We start from the raw sequence: 27,325 nt of genomic DNA on the forward strand, positions 1-27,325 counted from the left end.
TGTGTGTATCCCATGGATACGCATGACTACTATGTCACGTGAACAGGGGTGTAACACAGGTTTAAACTAGGGGAAGGGCATGGAAATTCACCTCCGGACCGCGTGACCGAGTGTATAACTGTCGTGTGGGTGTGGCCCCTCATAAACTCGCGCTTGGAACTCCTCTTGGGGTCGACCGGCAGCTGCATTAGTGTGCCCTATCCGGCTATGCGGGACTACTCTATTGGGGCAGATTGTGTGAATGTGTCATCTGTAGGGTCCTCGCCAGGGGTCCATTGCTTGAATCGAAATAGTAACATGGCCCATTCCATTGATATAGGGTTCTTGCGGGCCCCTCTCACTTCCTCCTCCCGTAATGTCTCCTCCTCTGCCGCCGCCCATTTATGTGTCGCTCCCACCCAAGCTGCCAGGGGAGGGCCGGTGGGGGATCGCCAGTACATGGCTATGCTGCGTTTGGCCAATAGCATCGCTAGGGAAAGAAAACGAGTTTGCACCTTTTGTTGCTTACGTGCTCGGAAGATCCCTAAGGCGCTGGCCTCCCATGTGTTCATAGTGGTAATCCCCGTGAGGTCACTCAGAGCAGCGTGAATGCGCTGCCAGAACACTCGAATGATGGAGCAACTCCAAAACATGTGTTGGAAATCTGCGTCCTGCGCGCTGCATCTGGGACAAAGGAACTGTGTGTCAGGGTAGTAACGTTGGAGGCGCGTGGGTGTTAAGTAAGCTCTGTGCAGTATGTAGTATTGAATGTTTTTAAAGCGTGCGTTTCTAGATACCTTCTTGGGGTACTCCAGAGCCCTCTCCCACTCCCTCTCATGAAGCACCCGCCCAATTTCAGTTTCCCATGTGGCCCGCAAGGTCTCAAGTGGCCTGATGGTTAGCTCCCGTATGGCCTTGTATAACCATGTAGTTAAATGGCCACCCGCTCCCATGTGTAGAATCGTGTGGAGGACTGGATGTGCGCGTGGTTCCCCCCTCGCAAAGTCGTGATATGGCCGGTAGCTAACTAGTAGTTGACGGTGAAGCAGGAACTGCCCTGGAGGTAGGTCGAATTCATCCACCAGACTGTGGAAGGGTCGAAGCTGCCCGTCCTCGAAGAGGGTTCCCATCTCTGTGATGCCACAGGAGGTCCATGTGCGCAGAACACCACTTGTGTAATAGTGTTCCCGGTTGGGCCATCCTACCAGAGGAAGCAGTGGGGAATACAACGGTGTCCCCGAGGACATACGGTGAATCCTTTGCATGCACCTCCGTGCCACCGCCACCTGGAGGGGGTACATGCGTTTCGGCTTAGTGCAGGGGAGCAGCAGGCGCCGTATCTCCGGAACCGAGATCCTCCCCATCATGGTATGCGTTTCCACAGTGTATTTGTCTGCTGTCCAATGGGACAACCATTGCAGTTGCGCAGCTAAAAAATAGGCCTCGAATGAGGGAGCGCCCAATCCGCCCTGCGTGGTGGGCAACTGCAGTTTTTTAAGTCCTATTCTATGTCTGGCGGATCCCCAAATTAACGTGCTAAGGAGGGAGTCTAAGTCCCGAAAAAAGGTTCTTGGAAGGATCACCGGCAGATTGGTGAAAAAGTATAATAATCGCGGGACCATGATCATTTTGGCTAAAGCCACTCGCCCAATTGGGGCCAACGGGAGGCTCCTCCAAAAGCTGACTGCAGCTCTAACGCCCGCTAATGCCCTACCGTGGTTACCTTCGAAAATATCTGTCGGAGTGTGGTAGAGCCGAATCCCCAGGTACCGAGGGGCTTCCGCACTCCAAGGGACGCGTTGGGTACCTAGCCTAATCTCCTGAGGGGGAAGGCCCGGGTGCAACGGGTATACCGTGGATTTGTCCCAGTTTACCTGGAGTCCAGAGGCCGCCGCGAACTCCGACAAAGTCACCCATAGGGGGGTCAGGTCATCCGTAATATCTCGTATATAGATTAGCAGATCGTCAGCATACAAAGAGACACTGTGCACTGTGCCCGCGACAGGGATGCCCCAGTGAGCCCCCTCCTGACGGAGTCGTATGGCTAAGGGCTCGACTGCCAGGGCAAAAAGTAAAGGGGACAGTGGACATCCCTGTCTCGTACCCCTCTGGACCGCAAACTCTGCTGAGACGTACCGGCCGAGGCGCACCCGCGATGTCAATTTAGTGTACAGAAGTTGCGTATACGCGAGAAGGGTGGAACCAAAGCCCGCCCGCTGTAGGACCGCAAAGAGATACTGCCATGTGAGGGAATCAAAAGCCTTCTCGAGATCCAGGATGAGACAGGCCGCCCGTGGGTAAATCTCCTGCACCTGATCTTGGATGTGAAAAACCCGGCGTATGTTCTGTGAAGTGCGTCTGCCCGGAATAAATCCGCACTGATCCGAGTGGACCAGGGGACGGATTGTTTGTAGGTATCTATCTGCAAGAATCTTCCCGAGAAGTTTGCAGTCAGCGGATAGCAATGTTATGGGTCGATAGGAGGCCATTTGCTGCCGATCTCGATGCGGCTTTAAAAAGGTCACGAGTACTGACTCTCTCATAGATTTCGGTAGCTCTCCCTTCTCAAGCGCAGTCTTCAGCATCGCTACCAAGCGAGGGACCTGCTGCGCTGCAAATGTTGAGTAGTATTCCAGCGGAAACCCGTCTAAGCCCGGTGCCTTATTGCGGGCTAGGGCGTGTAAGGCCCGAGTCACATGCGCTGCTGTTATTGGTAAATCTAGGGCCTCCTTATCTGCCCGTGAGATTTTCAACATAGTTAAGGGAGCAAGGAATCGCTCCACTATGGCTTGTGGGGTAGCGACGGGATCATTATATATCTTCGCGTAATAGTCGTGAAAAGCCTCCAAGATCTCGGCCTGGGACCGCACCAATACACCCCGGGAGTTCAGGATCTCTGTAATGGGCTTGACATCCGAGTCCTGCCTGGCTAGCCATGCCAAGAGAGTGCCAGTTTTGTCCCTCTCCTTATGCATCCGTGTGGCATACGATCGGAAGTTATACCGACGAAGATCCGCAGAGGCGGCCTGATATGCTGTTTTGGCATCTGCTAATCGCTGCGTCCCCCCCTCGGATGCGGTATCCTGTTTGGTGAGCGCGGCGAGGTGCTGTTCCGCCGTGGTGAGCGCTTGTTCTAATATCCGTTTAACTCCCGCTATTTGGCTCATGCACTCTCCCCGGGCCACGACCTTAAATGTGTCCCATTCCACCAAAGTGGAAGACGCTGTACCAGCATTGTGTGTAAAGTAATCCTGGATACTACGTTCCTGCTCATGCCTGAATACCTGGTCCGAGAGACAGTCCCGCGGTAAGCGCCAGGTAGGAACTGGGGGACGCGGGGGCTGCCAATTGAGCCGGAGGACGTGGGCATCGTGGTCAGAAATGACCCTGCCCATATAGTCTGTGTGGGCAATTTTAGGCAGTATGGCTGCGGAGCACAAGAATCGGTCAAGGCGTACGCGCAAATTATGTGGGATGGAATGGAAGGAATACAGTCTAGCCTGGGGGTGGCACATTCACCACGCGTCGGTCAATGACCAATGTGCAGTCCACGCCCGAAATCGAGCCGCCTGCCTGTGCGCCGGCGAATGCGCCGTGGGAGGGTGTGATCGGTCCAGGTGTAAATCGGGCGCGCAATTATAGTCCCCTCCCAGGATCCAGGAGATTGAGGCAAATGGGGCGAGGATCCCGGTGAGGTGATCCCAAAATTTGTCTTGTTCTACATTGGGGGCGTAAATGCTACCAAGAAGTACCACCTGCCCGTCTAAGAGGCCCTCCATTAGGGCATATCTGCCGTCTCTATCCACTACCCTCCGGAGTTCCTGGAACGGGGTTCCCGGTCGCACCCATATCAGCGCCCCCCGGGCAAACGCAGAGTAAGTTGTGGCGCAGAGGACACCCCGCCACTTTGCCTGTAGTTTCCCCACCTCTTTCGCAATGAGATGCGTCTCCTGTAGGAAAACAATCGGGGCATTGTGACGTTTCGCATATGAATATACTGCATATCGCTTGCGCGGCGTGTGAAGCCCCCTAACATTCAGGGTGAGGATGGTAACATCCGTGTGTGGTGTATTCGGTGCCATGTCTCGACACCTGCGCGCGATGAGCGGGGCCTGCGCCTGTTGGGGTGCCTTAAAAACGGTCGGTCTAGCTGAATGAAGGTGCCTGTACCCCACGACGCTGTTCGGCTATGTGTGGTGCGTGGGTAGGTCTGGGTCATTCCATGCAGGGGGTCGGGATATTGCGGAACTGGGATACTCAACTGAACAATGGGGTGCGGGAAACATTCCCAATGCCAAGGGCCCATCGTCAAGCAACGATGCGTCCAAACTTGCTTACCCGTGTACAGGGGGTGTAACAATAAATGGTGGGGCGGTGGCGTGAGCAGGCCGGGTCAGTCGCGAATCGGGCCAGTAGGAGGATCAATGGACGTTGCTCGTACCGAGCCAGATGTTAATCAAAATGTCTATAGTTAATGTGTGGGGCTGGGGCATACTTATCTCAATGGTAGTCCCGATTGTCCCCACTCATTTCACATGAGATCTGGATTGTTCATCAAGGATGAGGTCCGCCGTCTGAAGAGTGACCAGGGGGGGCGTCACAGACTCTTCCCTCGACCCTGCGCCATCGCTGTCATTCTCCCCCTCGGAGGTAAAGACATGTGGAGGCCGGTCTATGTCGTCCATCTGGGGGGACGCTTGTAGATCGATCACCGCCTGCAGGGCCTCTCTCCGTTCTTTCACGATCTGCTCCAGGTCAGGGGAGTCCAGGGTACGCGATCGGGATCCGCCACTCGCACCCCTGCGTGGGCGCCTCCGAGAGCGCCTCCCAGGCCGCGATAACCGAGGGTTCGGGTCTCTTGCGGCTTCTGTCTTGGACTGTCGTGTGCAGTGCCGGTCCGCCCAATCCTGTGCCTCCGAGGCCGTCGCGAAAAACACTGTGGAACCAGCATGGATTACCCTGAGGCGAGCCGGAAAGATCAACGAATATTGGATGTTGTTCTCACGGAGTCGACGTTTCACTGTCAGGAATGAGGACCGTTGTTGTTGCACCGCTCTTGCATAGTCCGGGAACACCATGATCCGCTGATTGTCGACCTGTAAGGCGCCAGCTACTCGTGCCGCACGCAGTACTGCGTCTCTGTCCCGGAAGTGCAGAAACTTCGCCAACATCGGCCTCGGGGGCGCTCCCGGTGGCGTTCTGCGGGCCGGAACCCTGTGGGCCCGTTCCATGGAAAAGAATTTTGAACGGTCCTTTTCCGGGGCGAAGGATTTCACCCAGGTTTCCAGGTAATGCAGAGGGTCCGTTCCTTCAATTCCTTCGGGTAGACCCAGTACGCGTATGTTGCAGCGTCTCGAGCGTCCTTCCAAGTCATCCGTGCGCTCCTCCAGGGTGGGGAGTCGTTGTAGAACCGCCTGCATCGTCTTCTGGTGCGTTCCGATCGTCGCCTGTATGTCCGCCATCTTCTTCTCTTCGTCCTTCACCCTCTCCGCCAGTTTCCGGTGGTCATCATGGAGAAGACTAATGTCTGTCGCTAGTGTCCCGAGCCGCTCCTCCATCGACACTCTGGAAGGTTCAATGGCGGCGAGTACCTGGTCCAACTTGGCAGAGATTGATGGATCGACTGGTGGTTCCGGAGCGTTCACCCACATCCGGGATTTAGGCATCTTCTCAGGAGCCGTCTCGGGGACCGCCGATTGCTGGGTCCCTCTAGGTTTCCCCATAGTTGCCGTCGGGGTAATGCGGTGAGCCAGGCTTGTCCGCCGATTATCCGGGATCACGTCCTCACTCGGAGATGGGAGGGCCACACCGCTGCCGGCCCCGTCGTCGTCAGTGACCCGCGGCCTCCCCTACGTGCGTCCGTGCCCTCCTGCAGAGCACCCGGTTCCTCTAGGCTCCCCGCTGTATTCCTCTCACCCTCACCCTACGGGGAGGCTGTCGTCCAACTGCAGGGATTCTACCACCAGCTTTGCTGCAGAGGTCTGCCCAGTCCTGTGTCCCTCCGCTGCATGAATTCCAGCTCACTCCACCCTAGTACTCACAGTGCTCCCTTAGGCTCTCGCTCTGTGCGTTGAAAACTCGAGTCAGGCGCCATCTTGAGGTCAGGCGCCCCGACCAGACACCGGGAGTCACTAGGGTCCACCACCGGTCTCCCGCTCACTGTTGCTGCCGTGGTTGTCATCCACCACCCTGGGCCGCGGGAGCGCTGCCTCAATCGCGGAGCCTGTCCTTGCGCTAGGTCCGCACCCCGTCCGAGATGGCTGCCGGTCGTCTGCGCGCCGATCCCTGTATGGAAAGGGACTCGCGCTCCAAAATCATGCCAGGTACTTCCCCCGGGACGGTCCGCGCCGATGGTGCTAGCGCTGTCAGTGCGCTTCTCGCTGCCTGTCACTTATGGCGCCAGTGTGTCCGGACCCTCGTCCGCTTCCCCTAGCGCGGAGCCTCGGAGCCCATCGCCGCCATCTTGCTGCTACGAGCCCCGGCCCGGTGCTTCTCTCGCCGCAGCAGCTCTGCTCCCGTGGTAGGCGCCGGATCTCGGCAGCGGTGAAATCCAGCCCCGCTCCGGTGTCCGGAGCTGTAATTGCGGGCAGGAACAACGTCTGGAAACTGACAATCTTGTGGCCCGATCGCGGAGCTCTAGCCGGCTGCGACCACCATGTTAGCCTGCTTGGCCACGCCCCCCCGTAACCATAACCCCACTTACCTGCTAAGTGAATTTCCTTCCATAGGATAACATTGGTAATTTGATCAGCAAAAGTTTATAAGTGTCAACTTTTAAAATAGCAAAATATTGCTTAAAAATCACAACAGTAACTAAAACGAATTTACTCACTTGTTTCCAAGAACTGTCCTAGGACTGAATCTAGGATCCAGTCCTGAATTTAGAAAAGTAATCCTGAAAGTAATTAATTGCATATAACTTAAAATTCCCATTGAGCTCAATGTATTATTGTGATTCAAATTGTGTTGCCTATTGCAATAAACTGTAACTATTACCTGCAAAAGTCAATTGCCTATTGCAAAGTATTTAACTAAAGCATCTCATTCTGAGAAAGTACATTTTGATACCTATTGTTGGTTCTAAAATAAAACAACAATATCTTTTTTATGCAAACCAATGGCCTAGAGTTCAGTTCTTGAGTGTGTGAGACCATTTGCTGACTGAGTGTGTACAACAAATGTTTTACACTGTACTCTGATACTGCCTTACTGCTCGGCAAGCTACCACTTTAGAGAGTAAAGTTATATCTAACTTTAGCCTCTGCCAAACCTCTGGGGACTGGGGACTCTGTGCACACTGTACCTATTTGGGAACAGTATATACAGAGCCACTTTCTCACAGTAGTGATAAAGTGATTAGAGTCCTAAGGACAACATAAAGATACAGTAAAACGTGAGGTGAATAGCAAAAAGGTTGCTGGTAGGCCACCTTAGGGATGCCAGGTCTAACAAAAACTGAACTAAGGATAACATGAGTAAAACATCAGGTTTCTCTACTGCATTTGGTGAGACAAGTGGGCCTTCTTTTATCTTCCATTCAAGCAATCTTTGACAGACCCCTTTATTATAGAGCTTTTCAAGGATTAAAGATAAGGCACTTACAAAGGAGTCCCAAATACTCAGAGATGGTTGACTTCTGTAATATGGGTCGTAGACTAAAAGCAGTGCAAAAACAGAGTGCAACAGGGTCCAAAAAATTGAGTGCCACAAGAGAGTTTGAATGCAAGTGTATCCTTTTACAGATCCAGAGATATACTCATGCAATTTTTGTTTTTAGGACAGAACGTGCAAGATGAAAAAAACATTGTTTTTAAAAAGCGCATTGCAGAATATCAGTACTTTGATGTGGGAAAACTTCAAAACTTTCAAACAAAATATTTGAATGCAGCTTACAGTAAGATGTTGTGGCCGAGTGGTTAAGGCGATGGACTAGAAATCCATTGGGGTATCCCTGCGCAGGTTCGAATCCTGCCAACAATGAGAATCTTTTTATTATCGGCTACAATTTCTGAAGTTAACCTTTAGTATTTCTTCAATTTCAGTTTTATAATTAGGTGGCTTATTTTTGTGTCACTATTGCCTCTCCACATATTTGTTATCGCTACCTCTTTCATGTCTTTGCTACACCTCATTCCTACTTTAGCACTGGTGTAAACGCTTCAAATTATTATACCGTTGCTCTCTCATTCATACCTGCGCATGCACTTGAAAGTTACTTTACCAATAAAAGACGCAAAGAGAGAAATAGAACAAAAGTGCTGGCTGGATTGGCAAACACACTTCATAAAACTGCATTTTCTTTTTTATTCTCCCCTGTGTTACATGCTTAACCTCTCCATGTGTAATTTCTCTTAACCTGCTGTCCCAGGAAGAGAATTTCATCTACAGGTTCTTTCTGTGTTTTTTTCCCTAGTCTGTCTTTCCCATTTCTTAGCTGTGTAACTGTTCCTTTACGCGCTCTATTTAAACGCCATCAATCTCATTTGAGCTCCTTGCTCCCGCTTCTGTTTTCTCCACCTCTCATACTGCCAGTTCTCTCTTTCTCTGTGGTTGGTGGCTACTTTCCTGAGCTTCCGAAGCCACGTGGTTCCTGCCTCTTGTTGTCAGACTTGAATTGGAAAAGGAACCATATTAACAAGCGTTTACCACTCACACACAGCGGAAGTGTATACTTTAATTCAGTGAGCTAAGAAAAGCGTGTTGTGGGTCCCCTACGAGCCATGGTGCTTGCTTCATCATGATTTGGCACCAGTCATTAGCCGCAGCTCTGCTAATGAGCCACTGAGGTCAGTTTCAATAATTACTCAAAAACATAACCATGCAGCCCACCCCTCAACTGTGTATTTATCTTGCTTTTCTGCTGTTCGTGTGATTAGCTGGGAGGAGCTCACGGCGACATCCTCCCTATAAAAGTGTAGATGGATCACTCTCTAACTCTTTCTTGCTTCACATACAAATGGCTTGAAAGGTGCAGGGAAGATGCAGGTCTAATAGACAGAATAGAAGGTCTGTGCCAGGTGGGTTTCTCTGCATTGGTGTCCCATCACAGGTCCGCAAGTGTAATGTGTGATCTTTGACTCCTGGCATTTCACAAGCAGGCGGCCAGGAAACGGTTTCAGCCTATCAACCACTGAGGAGACGCAGCCTCTGAATGAGGAATGAGGAAGCAATGAATACATCCAGCCTATCACAGGAACAGCCCTGAGTGTTCCGAATTATAAATTCTCCATGTCACTGTATGTCATTGAGCCCAAGTAGCTCGCCGTGATTGTATAGTGGTTAGTACTCTGCGTTGTGGCCGCAGCAACCTCGGTTCAAATCTGAGTCACGGCATTGTGGTTGGCAATGTCACAGCAGTTGGGTGTTAATTTTACAGAATTAGCAAATGTACCAGTGGTTTTTGTAAAATGTCTATTAAAAACAGATCCTTTCAAATATTTAAACCATCTAACAACAAATGATTTAAACTCGCATGATTATAAGCTGTAGCTATAATGTATTTACTTACATAAATTATCGTTCTTGAACCTATTGGGGGTGGAGGGGGAGCGGAGCTCACCCCCCAGGTGCAGTTGAGTGACCTGTGTTGTGGCTCTCTAGAGGGAAGGCACAAATTTTGCTGTCACCCAGCCCAATCCAGACGTGTATTGGGGCCAGGTTTCAGGCAAATAGAGCAGTAAGTGCAGAGAAACGTTCACTCTCTAAAAGTGGCATTTCTAAAATAGTAAAGTTAAATCCAACCTCACCAGTAAGTAGGATTTTCAATAAATAAATAAAGCTACTCCTCTCCGATATGGAATTACCAAATAAAAAGTATAGGGGAATACACAGAGCTAACCTATGAGAGGGGTAGACCTCACAGTAGTGAAAAATGAAATAGACTGTTTGGTACTTACAGGACACGCGAACCACCAAAGTACATATCTTATTTTTTACTTACATAGCATCATGCACCTAGGACTACCCAGGGCCTACCTTAGGTGTAAATTATATGTAATAAAAGGGGAGTTTAAGGCTTGGCAAGTAGGCTGGGACTCCCCTGGGAGACCCCTGAGTCTATGCCCAGAACCATAACTCTGCCAGTCGAGTACTTACCTAAAAGCCGATAACTCACTTTTCTTCCATAGGCTAACATTGAGTGGTTTCACTTGGAAATTCTTCTAAGTGGTGTGGAGTTTTGGAACTTTAAAATATTCATCTAAAATCAGCCGAACAACGAATTCTGATTTACTCACCTGTTATCAGGAGAGACCTCAGTGCTGCATCTTGGAGCTCAGTACTGACCCTGAAAAGTAATTTTAACCGTACTTACCAGTAACTCGAATTTCCTTCCATGGGATATCATTGCCTGCTTTTCGCTGAAAATTTTCTAAGTGTCGATTTTTGAAACTTACAAATATTCTTTAAAAATCGTACCAACTGTGAAAACGTAATTGTTTACCTGTTTTAGATAGATGTCCCAGTACTGAGCCTAGGAGCCCAGCACTGGATTACAAAAGTAACAAGAACGTACTTTACCCGTAACTTTAATTTTCTTCCATAGGAAACCATTGACTGTTTTTCTGTGAAATTTCTTCTAAGTGTCGATTTTGCAAACATGTAAATATTCCTTAAAAATCGCCTGTATAACTTAAACGCAGTTTCTCAACTGCTTACAGGTGGTACAGTAGTGCTGAATCTAGGATCCAACACTGACCTAGAAAAAGTAACCATAACCCCACTTACCTGCTAAGTGAATTTCCTTCCATAGGATAACATTGGTAATTTGATCAGCAAAAGTTTCCAAGTGTCAACTTTTAAAATAGCAAAATATTGCTTAAAAATCACAACAGTAACTAAAACGAATTTACTCACTTGTTTCCAAGAACTGTCCCAGGACTGAATCTAGGATCCAGTCCTGGATTTAGAAAAGTAATCCTGAAAGTAATTAATTGCATATAACTTAAAATTCCCATTGAGATCAATGTATTATTGTGATTCAAATTGTGTTGCCTATTGCAATAAACTGTAACTATTACCTGCAAAAGTCAATTGCCTATTGCAAAGTATTTAACTAAAGCATCTCATTCTGAGAAAGTATATTTTGATACCTATTGTTGGTTCTAAAATAAAACAACAATATCTTGATTATGCAAACCAATGGCCTAGAGTTCAGTTCTTGAGTGTGTGAGACCATTTGCTGACTGAGTGTGTACAACAAATGTTTTACACTGTACTCTGATACTGCCTTACTGCTCGGCAAGCTACCACTTTAGAGAGTAAGGTTATATCTAACTTTAGCCTCTACCAAACCTCTGGGGACTGGGGACTCTGTGCACACTGTACCTATTTGGGAACAGTATATACAGAGCCACTTTCTCACAGTAGTGATAAAGTGATTAGAGTCCTAAGGCCAACATAAAGATACAGCAAAACGTGAGGTGAAAAGCAAAAAGGTTGCTGGTAGGCCACCTTAAGGATGCCAGGTCTAACAAAAACTGAACTAAGGATAACATGAGTAAAACATCAGGTTTCTCTACTGCATTTGGTGAGACAAGTGGGCCTTCTTTTATCTTCCATTCAAGCAATCTTTGACAGACCCCTTTATTATAGAGCTTTTCAAGGATTAAAGATAAGGCACTTACAAAGGAGTCCCAAATACTCAGAGATGTTTGACTTCTGTAATATGGGTCGTAGACTAAAAGCAGCGCAAAAACAGAGTGCAACAGGGTCCAAAAAATTGAGTGCCACAAGAGAGTTTGAATGCAAGTGTATCCTTTTACAGATCCAGAGATATACTCATGCAATTTTTGTTTTTAGGACAGAACGTGCATGATGAAAAAAACATTGTTTTTAAAAAGCGCATTGCAGAATATCAGTACTTTGATGTGGGAAAACTTCAAAACTTTCAAACAAAATATTTGCAGGCAGCTTACAGCAAGTTGTTGTGGCTGAGTGGTTAAGGCGATGGACTAGAAATCCATTGGGGTATCCCTGCGCAGGTTCGGATCCTGCCAACAACGAGAATCTTTTTATTATCGGCTACAATTTCAGAAGTTAACCTTTAGTATTTCTTCCATTTCAGTTTTATACATAGGTGGCTTTTTTTTGTGTCACTATTGCCTCTCCACATATTTGTTATCGCTACCTCTTTCATGTCTTTGCTACACCTCATTCCTACTTTAGCACTGGTGTAAACGCTTCAAATTATTATACCGTTGCTCTCTCATTCATACCTGCGCATGCACTTGAAAGTTACTTTACCAATAAAAGACGCAAAGAGAGAAATAGAACAAAAGTGCTGGCTGGATTGGCAAACACACTTCATAAAACTGCATTTTCTTTTTTATTCTCCCCCGTGTTACATGCTTAACCTCCCCATGTGTAATTTCTCTTAACCTGCTGTCCCAGGAAGAGAATTTCATCTACAGGCTTTTTCTGTGTTTTTTTCCCTAGTCTGTCTTTCCCATTTCTTAGCTGTGTAACTGTTCCTTTACGCGCTCTATTTAAACGCCATCAATCTCATTTGAGCTCCTTGCTCCCGCTTCTGTTTTCTCCACCTCTCATACTGCCAGTTCTCTCTTTCTCTGTGGTTGGTGGCTACTTTCTTGAGCTTCCGAAGCCACGTGGTTCCTGCCTCTTGTTGTCAGACTTGAATTGGAAAAGGAACCATATTAACAAGCCTTTACCACTCACACACGGCGGAAGTTTATACTTTAATTCAGTGAGCTAAGAAAAGCGTGTTGTGGGTCCCCTTCGAGCCATGGTGCTTGCTTCATCATGATTTGGCACCAGTCATTAGCCGCAGCTCTGCTAATGAGCCACTGAGGTCAGTTTCAATATTTACTCAAAAACATAACCATGCAGCCTACCCCTCAACTGTGTATTTATCTTGCTTTTCTGCTGTTCGTGTGATTAGCTGGGAGGAGCTCACGGCGACATCCTCCCTATAAAAGTGTAGATGGATCACTCTCTAACTCTTTCTTGCTTCACATACAAATGGCTTGAAAGGTGCAGGGAAGATGCAGGTCTAATAGACAGAATAGAAGGTCTGTGCCAGGTGGGTTTCTCTGCATTGGTGTCCCATCACAGGTCCGCAAGTGTATTGTGTGATCTTTGACTCCTGGCATTTCACAAGCAGGCGGCCAGGAAACGGTTTCAGCCTATCAACCACTGAGGAGACGCAGCCTCTGAATGAGGAATGAGGAAGCAATGAATACATCCAGCCTATCACAGGAACAGCCCTGAGTGTTCCGAATTATAAATTCTCCATGTCACTTTATGTCGTTGAGCCCAAGTAGCTCGCCGTGATTGTATAGTGGTTAGTACAATGCGTTGTGGCCGCAGCAACCTCGGTTCGAATCCGAGTCACGGCATTGTGGTTGGCAATGTCACGGCAGTTGGGTGTTAATTTTACAGAATTAGCAAATGTACCAGTGGTTTTTGTAAAATGTCTATTAAAAACAGATCCTTTCAAATATTTAAACCATCTAACAACAAATGATTTAAACACGCATGATTATAAGCTGTAGCTATAATGTATTTACTTACATAAATTATCGTTCTTGAACCTATTGGGGGTGAAGGGGGAGCGGAGCTCACCCCCCAGGTGCAGTTGAGTGACCTGTGTTGTGGCTCTCTAGAGGGAAGGCACAAATTTTGCTGTCACCCAGCCCAATCCAGACGTGTATTGGGGACAGGTTTCAGGCAAATAGAGCAGTAAGTGCAGAGAAATGTTCACTCTCTAAAAGTGGCATTTCTAAAATAGTAAAGTTAAATCCAACCTCACCAGTAAGTAGGATTTTCAATAAATAAATAAAGCTACTCCTCTCCGATATGGAATTACCAAATAAAAAGTATAGGGGAATACACAGAGCTAACCTATGAGAGGGGTAGACCTCACAGTAGTGAAAAATGAAATAGACTGTTTGGTACTTACAGGACACGCGAACCACCAAAGTACATATCTTATTTTTTACTTACATAGCATCATGCACCTAGGACTACCTAGGGCCTACCTTAGGTGTAAATTATATGTAATAAAAGGGGAGTTTAAGGCTTGGCAAGTAGGCTGGGACTCCCCTGGGAGACCCCTGAGTCTATGCCCAGAACCATAACTCTGCCAGTCGAGTACTTACCTAAAAGCCGATAACTCACTTTTCTTCCATAGGCTAACATTGAGTGGTTTCACTTGGAAATTCTTCTAAGTGGTGTGGAGTTTTGGAACTTTAAAATATTCATCTAAAATCAGCCGAACAACGAATTCTGATTTACTCACCTGTTATCAGGAGAGACCTCAGTGCTGCATCTTGGAGCTCAGTACTGACCCTGAAAAGTAATTTTAACCGTACTTACCAGTAACTCGAATTTCCTTCCATGGGATATCATTGCCTGCTTTTCGCTGAAAATTTTCTAAGTGTCGATTTTTGAAACTTACAAATATTCTTTAAAAATCGTACCAACTGTGAAAACGTAATTGTTTACCTGTTTTAGATAGATGTCCCAGTACTGAGCCTAGGAGCCCAGCACTGGATTACAAAAGTAACGAGAACGTACTTTACCCGTAGCTTGAATTTTCTTCCGTAGGAAACCATTGACTGTTTTTCTGTGAAATTTCTTCTAAGTGTCGATTTTGCAAACATGTAAATATTCCTTAAAAATCGCCTGTATAACTTAAACGCAGTTTCTCAACTGCTTACAGGTGGTACAGTAGTGCTGGATCTAGGATCCAACACTGACCTAGAAAAAGTAACCATAACCCCACTTACCTGCTAAGTACATTTCCTTCCATAGGATAACATTGGTAATTTGATCAGCAAAAGTTTCTAAGTGTCAACTTTTAAAATAGCAAAATATTGCTTAAAAATCACAACAGTAACTAAAACGAATTTACTCACTTGTTTCCAAGAACTGTCCCAGGACTGAATCTAGGATCCAGTCCTGGATTTAGAAAAGTAATCCTGAAAGTAATTAATTGCATATAACTTAAAATTCCCATTGAGCTCAATGTATTATTGTGATTCAAATTGTGTTGCCTATTGCAATAAACTGTAACTATTACCTGCAAAAGTCAATTGCCTATTGCAAAGTATTTAACTAAAGCATCTCATTCTGAGAAAGTATATTTTGATACCTATTGTTGGTTCTAAAATAAAACAACAATATCTTGTTTATGCAAACCAATGGCCTAGAGTTCAGTTCTTGAGTGTGTGAGACCATTTGCTGACTGAGTGTGTACAACAAATGTTTTACACTGTACTCTGATACTGCCTTACTGCTCGGCAAGCTACCACTTTAGAGAGTAAGGTAATATCTAACTTTAGCCTCTGCCAAACCTCTGGGGACTGGGGACTCTGTGCACACTGTACCTATTTGGGAACAGTATATACAGAGCCACTTTCTCACAGTAGTGATAAAGTGATTAGAGTCCTAAGGCCAACATAAAGATACAGCAAAACGTGAGGTGAAAAGCAAAAAGGTTGCTGGTAGGCCACCTTAAGGATGCCAGGTCTAACAAAAACTGAACTAAGGATAACATGAGTAAAACATCAGGTTTCTCTACTGCATTTGGTGAGACAAGTGGGCCTTCTTTTATCTTCCATTCAAGCAATCTTTGACAGACCCCTTTATTATAGAGCTTTTCAAGGATTAAAGATAAGGCACTTACAAAGGAGTCCCAAATACTCAGAGATGGTTGACTTCTGTAATATGGGTCGTAGACTAAAAGCAGCGCAAAAACAGAGTGCAACAGGGTCCAAAAAACTTGAGTGCCACAAGAGAGTTTGAATGCAAGCGTATCCTTTTACAGATCCAGAGATATACTCATGCAATTTTTGTTTTTAGGACAGAACGTGCATGATGAAAAAAACATTGTTTTTAAAAAGCGCATTGCAGAATATCAGTACTTTGATGTGGGAAAACTTCAAAACTTTCAAACAAATTATTTGTAGGCAGCTTACAGCAAGTTGTTGTGGCCGAGTGGTTAAGGCGATGGACTAGAAATCCATTGGGGTATCCCCGCGCAGGTTCGAATCCTGCCAACAACGAGAATCTTTTTATTATCGGCTACAATTTCAGAAGTTAACCTTTAGTATTTCTTCCATTTCAGTTTTATAAATAGGTGGCTTCTTTTTTTTGTGTCACTATTGCCTCTCCACATATTTGTTATCGCTACCTCTTTCATGTCTTTGCTACACCTCATTCCTACTTTAGCACTGGTGTAAACGCTTCAAATTATTATACCGTTGCTCTCTCATTCATACCTACGCATGCACTAGAAAGTTACTTTACCAATAAAAGACGCAAAGAGAGAAATAGAACAAAAGTGCTGGCTGGATTGGCAAACACACTTCATAAAACTGCATTTTCTTTTTTATTCTCCCCCGTGTTACATGCTGAACCTCCCCATGTGTAATTTCTCTTAACCTGCTGTCCCAGGAAGAGAATTTCATCTACAGGCTCTTTCTGTGTTTTTTTCCCTAGTCTGTCTTTCCCATTTCTTAGCTGTGTAACTGTTCCTTTATGCGCTCTATTTAAACGCCATCAATCTCATTTGAGCTCCATGCTCCCGCTTCTATTTTCTCCACCTCTCATACTGCAGGTTCTCTCTTTCTCTGTGGTTGGTGGCTACTTTCCTGAGCTTCCGAAGCCACGTGGTTCCTGCCTCTTGTTGTCAGACTTGAATTGGAAAAGGAACCATATTAACAAGCCTTTACCACTCACACACGGCGGAAGTTTATACTTTAATTCAGTGAGCTAAGAAAAGCGTGTTGTGGGTCCCCTACGAGCCATGGTGCTTGCTTCATCATGATTTGGCACCAGTCATTAGCCGCAGCTCTGCTAATGAGCCACTGAGGTCAGTTTCAATATTTACTCAAAAACATAACCATGCAGCCCACCCCTCAACTGTGTATTTATCTTGCTTTTCTGCTGTTCGTGTGATTAGCTGGGAGAAGCTCACGGCGACATCCTCCCTATAAAAGTGTAGATGGATCACTCTCTAACTCTTTCTTGCTTCACCTACAAATGGCTTGAAAGGTGCAGGGAAGATGCAGGTCTAATAGACAGAATAGAAGGTCTGTGCCAGGTGGGTTTCTCTGCATTGGTGTCCCATCACAGGTCCGCAAGTGTAATGTGTGATCTTTGACTCCTGGCATTTCACAAGCAGGCGGCCAGGAAACGGTGTCAGCCTATCAACCACTGAGGAGACGCAGCCTCTGAATGAGGAATGAGGAAGCAATGAATACATCCAGCCTATCACAGGAACAGCCCTGAGTGTTCCGAATTATAAATTCTCCATGTCACTGTATGTTATTGAGCCCAAGTAGCGCGCCGTGATCGTATAGTGGTTAGTACTCTGCATTGTGGCCGCAGCAACCTCGGTTCGAATCCGAGTCACGGCATTGAGGTTGGCAATGTCACGGCAGTTGGGTGTTAATTTTACAGAATTAGCAAATGTACCAGTGGTTTTTGTAAAATGTCTATTAAAAACAGATCCTTTCAAATATTTAAACCATCTAACAACAAATGATTTAAACACGCATGATTATAAGCTGTAGCTATAATGTATTTACTTACATAAATTATCGTTCTTGAACCTATTGGGGGTGAAGGGGGACCGGAGCTCACCCCCCAGGTGCAGTTGAGTGACCTGTGTTGTGGCTCTCTAGAGGGAAGGCACAAATTTTGCTGTCACCCAGCCCAATCCAGACGTGTATTGGGGACAGGTTTCAGGCAAATAGAGCAGTAAGTGCAGAGAAATGTTCACTCTCTAAAAGTGGCATTTCTAAAATAGTAAAGTTAAATCCAACCTCACCAGTAAGTAGGATTTTCAATAAATAAATAAAGCTACTCCTCTCCGATATGGAATTACCAAATAAAAAGTATAGGGGAATACACAGAGCTAACCTATGAGAGGGGTAGACCTCACAGTAGTGAAAAATGAAATAGACTGTTTGGTACTTACAGGACACGCGAACCACCAAAGTACATATCTTATTTTTTACTTACATAGCATCATGCACCTAGGACTACCTAGGGCCTACCTTAGGTGTAAATTATATGTAATAAAAGGGGAGTTTAAGGCTTGGCAAGTAGGCTGGGACTCCCCTGGGAGACCCCTGAGTCTATGCCCAGAACCATAACTCTGCCAGTCGAGTACTTACCTAAAAGCCGATAACTCACTTTTCTTCCATAGGCTAACATTGAGTGGTTTCACTTGGAAATTCTTCTAAGTGGTGTGGAGTTTTGGAACTTTAAAATATTCATCTAAAATCAGCCGAACAACGAATTCTGATTTACTCACCTGTTATCAGGAGAGACCTCAGTGCTGCATCTTGGAGCTCAGTACTGACCCTGAAAAGTAATTTTAACCGTACTTACCAGTAACTCGAATTTCCTTCCATGGGATATCATTGCCTGCTTTTCGCTGAAAATTTTCTAAGTGTCGATTTTTGAAACTTACAAATATTCTTTAAAAATCGTACCAACTGTGAAAACGTAATTGTTTACCTGTTTTAGATAGATGTCCCAGTACTGAGCCTAGGAGCCCAGCACTGGATTACAAAAGTAACGAGAACGTACTTTACCCGTAGCTTGAATTTTCTTCCGTAGGAAACCATTGACTGTTTTTCTGTGAAATTTCTTCTAAGTGTCGATTTTGCAAACATGTAAATATTCCTTAAAAATCGCCTGTATAACTTAAACCCAGTTTCTCAACTGCTTACAGGTGGTACAGTAGTGCTGGATCTAGGATCCAACACTGACCTAGAAAAAGTAACCATAACCCCACTTACCTGCTAAGTACATTTCCTTCCATAGGATAACATTGGTAATTTGATCAGCAAAAGTTTCTAAGTGTCAACTTTTAAAATAGCAAAATATTGCTTAAAAATCACAACAGTAACTAAAACGAATTTACTCACTTGTTTCCAAGAACTGTCCCAGGACTGAATCTAGGATCCAGTCCTGGATTTAGAAAAGTAATCCTGAAAGTAATTAATTGCATATAACTTAAAATTCCCATTGAGCTCAATGTATTATTGTGATTCAAATTGTGTTGCCTATTGCAATAAACTGTAACTATTACCTGCAAAAGTCAATTGCCTATTGCAAAGTATTTAACTAAAGCATCTCATTCTGAGAAAGTATATTTTGATACCTATTGTTGGTTCTAAAATAAAACAACAATATCTTGTTTATGCAAACCAATGGCCTAGAGTTCAGTTCTTGAGTGTGTGAGACCATTTGCTGACTGAGTGTGTACAACAAATGTTTTACACTGTACTCTGATACTGCCTTACTGCTCGGCAAGCTACCACTTTAGAGAGTAAGGTAATATCTAACTTTAGCCTCTGCCAAACCTCTGGGGACTGGGGACTCTGTGCACACTGTACCTATTTGGGAACAGTATATACAGAGCCACTTTCTCACAGTAGTGATAAAGTGATTAGAGTCCTAAGGCCAACATAAAGATACAGCAAAACGTGAGGTGAAAAGCAAAAAGGTTGCTGGTAGGCCACCTTAAGGATGCCAGGTCTAACAAAAACTGAACTAAGGATAACATGAGTAAAACATCAGGTTTCTCTACTGCATTTGGTGAGACAAGTGGGCCTTCTTTTATCTTCCATTCAAGCAATCTTTGACAGACCCCTTTATTATAGAGCTTTTCAAGGATTAAAGATAAGGCACTTACAAAGGAGTCCCAAATACTCAGAGATGGTTGACTTCTGTAATATGGGTCGTAGACTAAAAGCAGCGCAAAAACAGAGTGCAACAGGGTCCAAAAAACTTGAGTGCCACAAGAGAGTTTGAATGCAAGCGTATCCTTTTACAGATCCAGAGATATACTCATGCAATTTTTGTTTTTAGGACAGAACGTGCATGATGAAAAAAACATTGTTTTTAAAAAGCGCATTGCAGAATATCAGTACTTTGATGTGGGAAAACTTCAAAACTTTCAAACAAATTATTTGTAGGCAGCTTACAGCAAGTTGTTGTGGCCGAGTGGTTAAGGCGATGGACTAGAAATCCATTGGGGTATCCCCGCGCAGGTTCGAATCCTGCCAACAACGAGAATCTTTTTATTATCGGCTACAATTTCAGAAGTTAACCTTTAGTATTTCTTCCATTTCAGTTTTATAAATAGGTGGCTTCTTTTTTTTGTGTCACTATTGCCTCTCCACATATTTGTTATCGCTACCTCTTTCATGTCTTTGCTACACCTCATTCCTACTTTAGCACTGGTGTAAACGCTTCAAATTATTATACCGTTGCTCTCTCATTCATACCTACGCATGCACTAGAAAGTTACTTTACCAATAAAAGACGCAAAGAGAGAAATAGAACAAAAGTGCTGGCTGGATTGGCAAACACACTTCATAAAACTGCATTTTCTTTTTTATTCTCCCCCGTGTTACATGCTGAACCTCCCCATGTGTAATTTCTCTTAACCTGCTGTCCCAGGAAGAGAATTTCATCTACAGGCTCTTTCTGTGTTTTTTTCCCTAGTCTGTCTTTCCCATTTCTTAGCTGTGTAACTGTTCCTTTATGCGCTCTATTTAAACGCCATCAATCTCATTTGAGCTCCATGCTCCCGCTTCTATTTTCTCCACCTCTCATACTGCAGGTTCTCTCTTTCTCTGTGGTTGGTGGCTACTTTCCTGAGCTTCCGAAGCCACGTGGTTCCTGCCTCTTGTTGTCAGACTTGAATTGGAAAAGGAACCATATTAACAAGCCTTTACCACTCACACACGGCGGAAGTTTATACTTTAATTCAGTGAGCTAAGAAAAGCGTGTTGTGGGTCCCCTACGAGCCATGGTGCTTGCTTCATCATGATTTGGCACCAGTCATTAGCCGCAGCTCTGCTAATGAGCCACTGAGGTCAGTTTCAATATTTACTCAAAAACATAACCATGCAGCCCACCCCTCAACTGTGTATTTATCTTGCTTTTCTGCTGTTCGTGTGATTAGCTGGGAGAAGCTCACGGCGACATCCTCCCTATAAAAGTGTAGATGGATCACTCTCTAACTCTTTCTTGCTTCACCTACAAATGGCTTGAAAGGTGCAGGGAAGATGCAGGTCTAATAGACAGAATAGAAGGTCTGTGCCAGGTGGGTTTCTCTGCATTGGTGTCCCATCACAGGTCCGCAAGTGTAATGTGTGATCTTTGACTCCTGGCATTTCACAAGCAGGCGGCCAGGAAACGGTGTCAGCCTATCAACCACTGAGGAGACGCAGCCTCTGAATGAGGAATGAGGAAGCAATGAATACATCCAGCCTATCACAGGAACAGCCCTGAGTGTTCCGAATTATAAATTCTCCATGTCACTGTATGTTATTGAGCCCAAGTAGCGCGCCGTGATCGTATAGTGGTTAGTACTCTGCATTGTGGCCGCAGCAACCTCGGTTCGAATCCGAGTCACGGCATTGAGGTTGGCAATGTCACGGCAGTTGGGTGTTAATTTTACAGAATTAGCAAATGTACCAGTGGTTTTTGTAAAATGTCTATTAAAAACAGATCCTTTCAAATATTTAAACCATCTAACAACAAATGATTTAAACACGCATGATTATAAGCTGTAGCTATAATGTATTTACTTACATAAATTATCGTTCTTGAACCTATTGGGGGTGAAGGGGGAGCGGAGCTCACCCCCCAGGTGCAGTTGAGTGACCTGTGTTGTGGCTCTCTAGAGGGAAGGCACAAATTTTGCTGTCACCCAGCCCAATCCAGACGTGTATTGGGGACAGGTTTCAGGCAAATAGAGCAGTAAGTGCAGAGAAATGTTCACTCTCTAAAAGTGGCATTTCTAAAATAGTAAAGTTAAATCCAACCTCACCAGTAAGTAGGATTTTCAATAAATAAATAAAGCTACTCCTCTCCGATATGGAATTACCAAATAAAAAGTATAGGGGAATACACAGAGCTAACCTATGAGAGGGGTAGACCTCACAGTAGTGAAAAATGAAATAGACTGTTTGGTACTTACAGGACACGCGAACCACCAAAGTACATATCTTATTTTTTACTTACATAGCATCATGCACCTAGGACTACCTAGGGCCTACCTTAGGTGTAAATTATATGTAATAAAAGGGGAGTTTAAGGCTTGGCAAGTAGGCTGGGACTCCCCTGGGAGACCCCTGAGTCTATGCCCAGAACCATAACTCTGCCAGTCGAGTACTTACCTAAAAGCCGTTAACTCACTTTTCTTCCATAGGCTAACATTGAGTGGTTTCACTTGGAAATTCTTCTAAGTGGTGTGGAGTTTTGGAACTTTAAAATATTCATCTAAAATCAGCCGAACAACGAATTCTGATTTACTCACCTGTTATCAGGAGAGACCTCAGTGCTGCATCTTGGAGCTCAGTACTGACCCTGAAAAGTAATTTTAACCGTACTTACCAGTAACTCGAATTTCCTTCCATGGGATATCATTGCCTGCTTTTCGCTGAAAATTTTCTAAGTGTCGATTTTTGAAACTTACAAATATTCTTTAAAAATCGTACCAACTGTGAAAACGTAATTGTTTACCTGTTTTAGATAGATGTCCCAGTACTGAGCCTAGGAGCCCAGCACTGGATTACAAAAGTAACGAGAACGTACTTTACCCGTAGCTTGAATTTTCTTCCGTAGGAAACCATTGACTGTTTTTCTGTGAAATTTCTTCTAAGTGTCGATTTTGCAAACATGTAAATATTCCTTAAAAATCGCCTGTATAACTTAAACGCAGTTTCTCAACTGCTTACAGGTGGTACAGTAGTGCTGGATCTAGGATCCAACACTGACCTAGAAAAAGTAACCATAACCCCACTTACCTGCTAAGTACATTTCCTTCCATAGGATAACATTGGTAATTTGATCAGCAAAAGTTTCTAAGTGTCAACTTTTAAAATAGCAAAATATTGCTTAAAAATCACAACAGTAACTAAAACGAATTTACTCACTTGTTTCCAAGAACTGTCCCAGGACTGAATCTAGGATCCAGTCCTGGATTTAGAAAAGTAATCCTGAAAGTAATTAATTGCATATAACTTAAAATTCCCATTGAGCTCAATGTATTATTGTGATTCAAATTGTGTTGCCTATTGCAATAAACTGTAACTATTACCTGCAAAAGTCAATTGCCTATTGCAAAGTATTTAACTAAAGCATCTCATTCTGAGAAAGTATATTTTGATACCTATTGTTGGTTCTAAAATAAAACAACAATATCTTGTTTATGCAAACCAATGACCTAGAGTTCAGTTCTTGAGTGTGTGAGACCATTTGCTGACTGAGTGTGTACAACAAATGTTTTACACTGTACTCTGATACTGCCTTACTGCTCGGCAAGCTACCACTTTAGAGAGTAAGGTAATATCTAACTTTAGCCTCTGCCAAACCTCTGGGGACTGGGGACTCTGTGCACACTGTACCTATTTGGGAACAGTATATACAGAGCCACTTTCTCACAGTAGTGATAAAGTGATTAGAGTCCTAAGGCCAACATAAAGATACAGCAAAACGTGAGGTGAAAAGCAAAAAGGTTGCTGGTAGGCCACCTTAAGGATGCCAGGTCTAACAAAAACTGAACTAAGGATAACATGAGTAAAACATCAGGTTTCTCTACTGCATTTGGTGAGACAAGTGGGCCTTCTTTTATCTTCCATTCAAGCAATCTTTGACAGACCCCTTTATTATAGAGCTTTTCAAGGATTAAAGATAAGGCACTTACAAAGGAGTCCCAAATACTCAGAGATGGTTGACTTCTGTAATATGGGTCGTAGACTAAAAGCAGCGCAAAAACAGAGTGCAACAGGGTCCAAAAAACTTGAGTGCCACAAGAGAGTTTGAATGCAAGCGTATCCTTTTACAGATCCAGAGATATACTCATGCAATTTTTGTTTTTAGGACAGAACGTGCATGATGAAAAAAACATTGTTTTTAAAAAGCGCATTGCAGAATATCAGTACTTTGATGTGGGAAAACTTCAAAACTTTCAAACAAATTATTTGTAGGCAGCTTACAGCAAGTTGTTGTGGCCGAGTGGTTAAGGCGATGGACTAGAAATCCATTGGGGTATCCCCGCGCAGGTTCGAATCCTGCCAACAACGAGAATCTTTTTATTATCGGCTACAATTTCAGAAGTTAACCTTTAGTATTTCTTCCATTTCAGTTTTATAAATAGGTGGCTTCTTTTTTTTGTGTCACTATTGCCTCTCCACATATTTGTTATCGCTACCTCTTTCATGTCTTTGCTACACCTCATTCCTACTTTAGCACTGGTGTAAACGCTTCAAATTATTATACCGTTGCTCTCTCATTCATACCTACGCATGCACTAGAAAGTTACTTTACCAATAAAAGACGCAAAGAGAGAAATAGAACAAAAGTGCTGGCTGGATTGGCAAACACACTTCATAAAACTGCATTTTCTTTTTTATTCTCCCCCGTGTTACATGCTGAACCTCCCCATGTGTAATTTCTCTTAACCTGCTGTCCCAGGAAGAGAATTTCATCTACAGGCTCTTTCTGTGTTTTTTTCCCTAGTCTGTCTTTCCCATTTCTTAGCTGTGTAACTGTTCCTTTATGCGCTCTATTTAAACGCCATCAATCTATTTTAAGAGCTCCATGCTCCCGCTTCTATTTTCTCCACCTCTCATACTGCATGTTCTCTCTTTCTCTGTGGTTGGTGGCTACTTTCCTGAGCTTCCGAAGCCACGTGGTTCCTGCCTCTTGTTGTCAGACTTGAATTGGAAAAGGAACCATATTAACAAGCCTTTACCACTCACACACGGCGGAAGTTTATACTTTAATTCAGTGAGCTAAGAAAAGCGTGTTGTGGGTCCCCTACGAGCCATGGTGCTTGCTTCATCATGATTTGGCACCAGTCATTAGCCGCAGCTCTGCTAATGAGCCACTGAGGTCAGTTTCAATATTTACTCAAAAACATAACCATGCAGCCCACCCCTCAACTGTGTATTTATCTTGCTTTTCTGCTGTTCGTGTGATTAGCTGGGAGAAGCTCACGGCGACATCCTCCCTATAAAAGTGTAGATGGATCACTCTCTAACTCTTTCTTGCTTCACCTACAAATGGCTTGAAAGGTGCAGGGAAGATGCAGGTCTAATAGACAGAATAGAAGGTCTGTGCCAGGTGGGTTTCTCTGCATTGGTGTCCCATCACAGGTCCGCAAGTGTAATGTGTGATCTTTGACTCCTGGCATTTCACAAGCAGGCGGCCAGGAAACGGTGTCAGCCTATCAACCACTGAGGAGACGCAGCCTCTGAATGAGGAATGAGGAAGCAATGAATACATCCAGCCTATCACAGGAACAGCCCTGAGTGTTCCGAATTATAAATTCTCCATGTCACTGTATGTTATTGAGCCCAAGTAGCGCGCCGTGATCGTATAGTGGTTAGTACTCTGCATTGTGGCCGCAGCAACCTCGGTTCGAATCCGAGTCACGGCATTGAGGTTGGCAATGTCACGGCAGTTGGGTGTTAATTTTACAGAATTAGCAAATGTACCAGTGGTTTTTGTAAAATGTCTATTAAAAACAGATCCTTTCAAATATTTAAACCATCTAACAACAAATGATTTAAACACGCATGATTATAAGCTGTAGCTATAATGTATTTACTTACATAAATTATCGTTCTTGAACCTATTGGGGGTGAAGGGGGAGCGGAGCTCACCCCCCAGGTGCAGTTGAGTGACCTGTGTTGTGGCTCTCTAGAGGGAAGGCACAAATTTTGCTGTCACCCAGCCCAATCCAGACGTGTATTGGGGACAGGTTTCAGGCAAATAGAGCAGTAAGTGCAGAGAAATGTTCACTCTCTAAAAGTGGCATTTCTAAAATAGTAAAGTTAAATCCAACCTCACCAGTAAGTAGGATTTTCAATAAATAAATAAAGCTACTCCTCTCCGATATGGAATTACCAAATAAAAAGTATAGGGGAATACACAGAGCTAACCTATGAGAGGGGTAGACCTCACAGTAGTGAAAAATGAAATAGACTGTTTGGTACTTACAGGACACGCGAACCACCAAAGTACATATCTTATTTTTTACTTACATAGCATCATGCACCTAGGACTACCTAGGGCCTACCTTAGGTGTAAATTATATGTAATAAAAGGGGAGTTTAAGGCTTGGCAAGTAGGCTGGGACTCCCCTGGGAGACCCCTGAGTCTATGCCCAGAACCATAACTCTGCCAGTCGAGTACTTACCTAAAAGCCGATAACTCACTTTTCTTCCATAGGCTAACATTGAGTGGTTTCACTTGGAAATTCTTCTAAGTGGTGTGGAGTTTTGGAACTTTAAAATATTCATCTAAAATCAGCCGAACAACGAATTCTGATTTACTCACCTGTTATCAGGAGAGACCTCAGTGCTGCATCTTGGAGCTCAGTACTGACCCTGAAAAGTAATTTTAACCGTACTTACCAGTAACTCGAATTTCCTTCCATGGGATATCATTGCCTGCTTTTCGCTGAAAATTTTCTAAGTGTCGATTTTTGAAACTTACAAATATTCTTTAAAAATCGTACCAACTGTGAAAACGTAATTGTTTACCTGTTTTAGATAGATGTCCCAGTACTGAGCCTAGGAGCCCAGCACTGGATTACAAAAGTAACGAGAACGTACTTTACCCGTAGCTTGAATTTTCTTCCGTAGGAAACCATTGACTGTTTTTCTGTGAAATTTCTTCTAAGTGTCGATTTTGCAAACATGTAAATATTCCTTAAAAATCGCCTGTATAACTTAAACGCAGTTTCTCAACTGCTTACAGGTGGTACAGTAGTGCTGGATCTAGGATCCAACACTGACCTAGAAAAAGTAACCATAACCCCACTTACCTGCTAAGTACATTTCCTTCCATAGGATAACATTGGTAATTTGATCAGCAAAAGTTTCTAAGTGTCAACTTTTAAAATAGCAAAATATTGCTTAAAAATCACAACAGTAACTAAAACGAATTTACTCACTTGTTTCCAAGAACTGTCCCAGGACTGAATCTAGGATCCAGTCCTGGATTTAGAAAAGTAATCCTGAAAGTAATTAATTGCATATAACTTAAAATTCCCATTGAGCTCAATGTATTATTGTGATTCAAATTGTGTTGCCTATTGCAATAAACTGTAACTATTACCTGCAAAAGTCAATTGCCTATTGCAAAGTATTTAACTAAAGCATCTCATTCTGAGAAAGTATATTTTGATACCTATTGTTGGTTCTAAAATAAAACAACAATATCTTGTTTATGCAAACCAATGGCCTAGAGTTCAGTTCTTGAGTGTGTGAGACCATTTGCTGACTGAGTGTGTACAACAAATGTTTTACACTGTACTCTGATACTGCCTTACTGCTCGGCAAGC

At 44.2% G+C, this 27,325-nt stretch overlaps 6 non-coding genes across 6 annotated transcripts; all 6 read left to right on the forward strand.

Moving 5' to 3' along the window:
• Positions 1–7,877: 7,877 nt before the first annotated feature.
• TRNAS-AGA (transfer RNA serine (anticodon AGA)) lies at positions 7,878–7,966 on the forward strand. Its single transcript has one exon. It is a non-coding gene; the product is annotated as a tRNA-Ser (tRNA).
• Positions 7,967–11,899: 3,933 nt separating this feature from the next.
• TRNAS-AGA (transfer RNA serine (anticodon AGA)) lies at positions 11,900–11,981 on the forward strand. The gene has a single exon. It is a non-coding gene; the product is annotated as a tRNA-Ser (tRNA).
• Positions 11,982–13,262: 1,281 nt separating this feature from the next.
• TRNAH-GUG (transfer RNA histidin (anticodon GUG)) lies at positions 13,263–13,334 on the forward strand. Its single transcript has one exon. It is a non-coding gene; the product is annotated as a tRNA-His (tRNA).
• A 2,588-nt stretch (positions 13,335–15,922) lies between these two features.
• TRNAS-AGA (transfer RNA serine (anticodon AGA)) lies at positions 15,923–16,004 on the forward strand. The gene has a single exon. It is a non-coding gene; the product is annotated as a tRNA-Ser (tRNA).
• Positions 16,005–19,948: 3,944 nt separating this feature from the next.
• Positions 19,949–20,030, forward strand: TRNAS-AGA (transfer RNA serine (anticodon AGA)). The gene has a single exon. It is a non-coding gene; the product is annotated as a tRNA-Ser (tRNA).
• A 3,944-nt stretch (positions 20,031–23,974) lies between these two features.
• Positions 23,975–24,056, forward strand: TRNAS-AGA (transfer RNA serine (anticodon AGA)). Its single transcript has one exon. It is a non-coding gene; the product is annotated as a tRNA-Ser (tRNA).
• The last annotated feature ends 3,269 nt before the right edge of the window (positions 24,057–27,325 follow it).

The sequence above is a fragment of the Triturus cristatus genome, chromosome 12, assembly GCF_964204655.1.
Source record: "Triturus cristatus chromosome 12, aTriCri1.1, whole genome shotgun sequence".
NCBI lineage: Eukaryota > Metazoa > Chordata > Amphibia > Caudata > Salamandridae > Triturus > Triturus cristatus.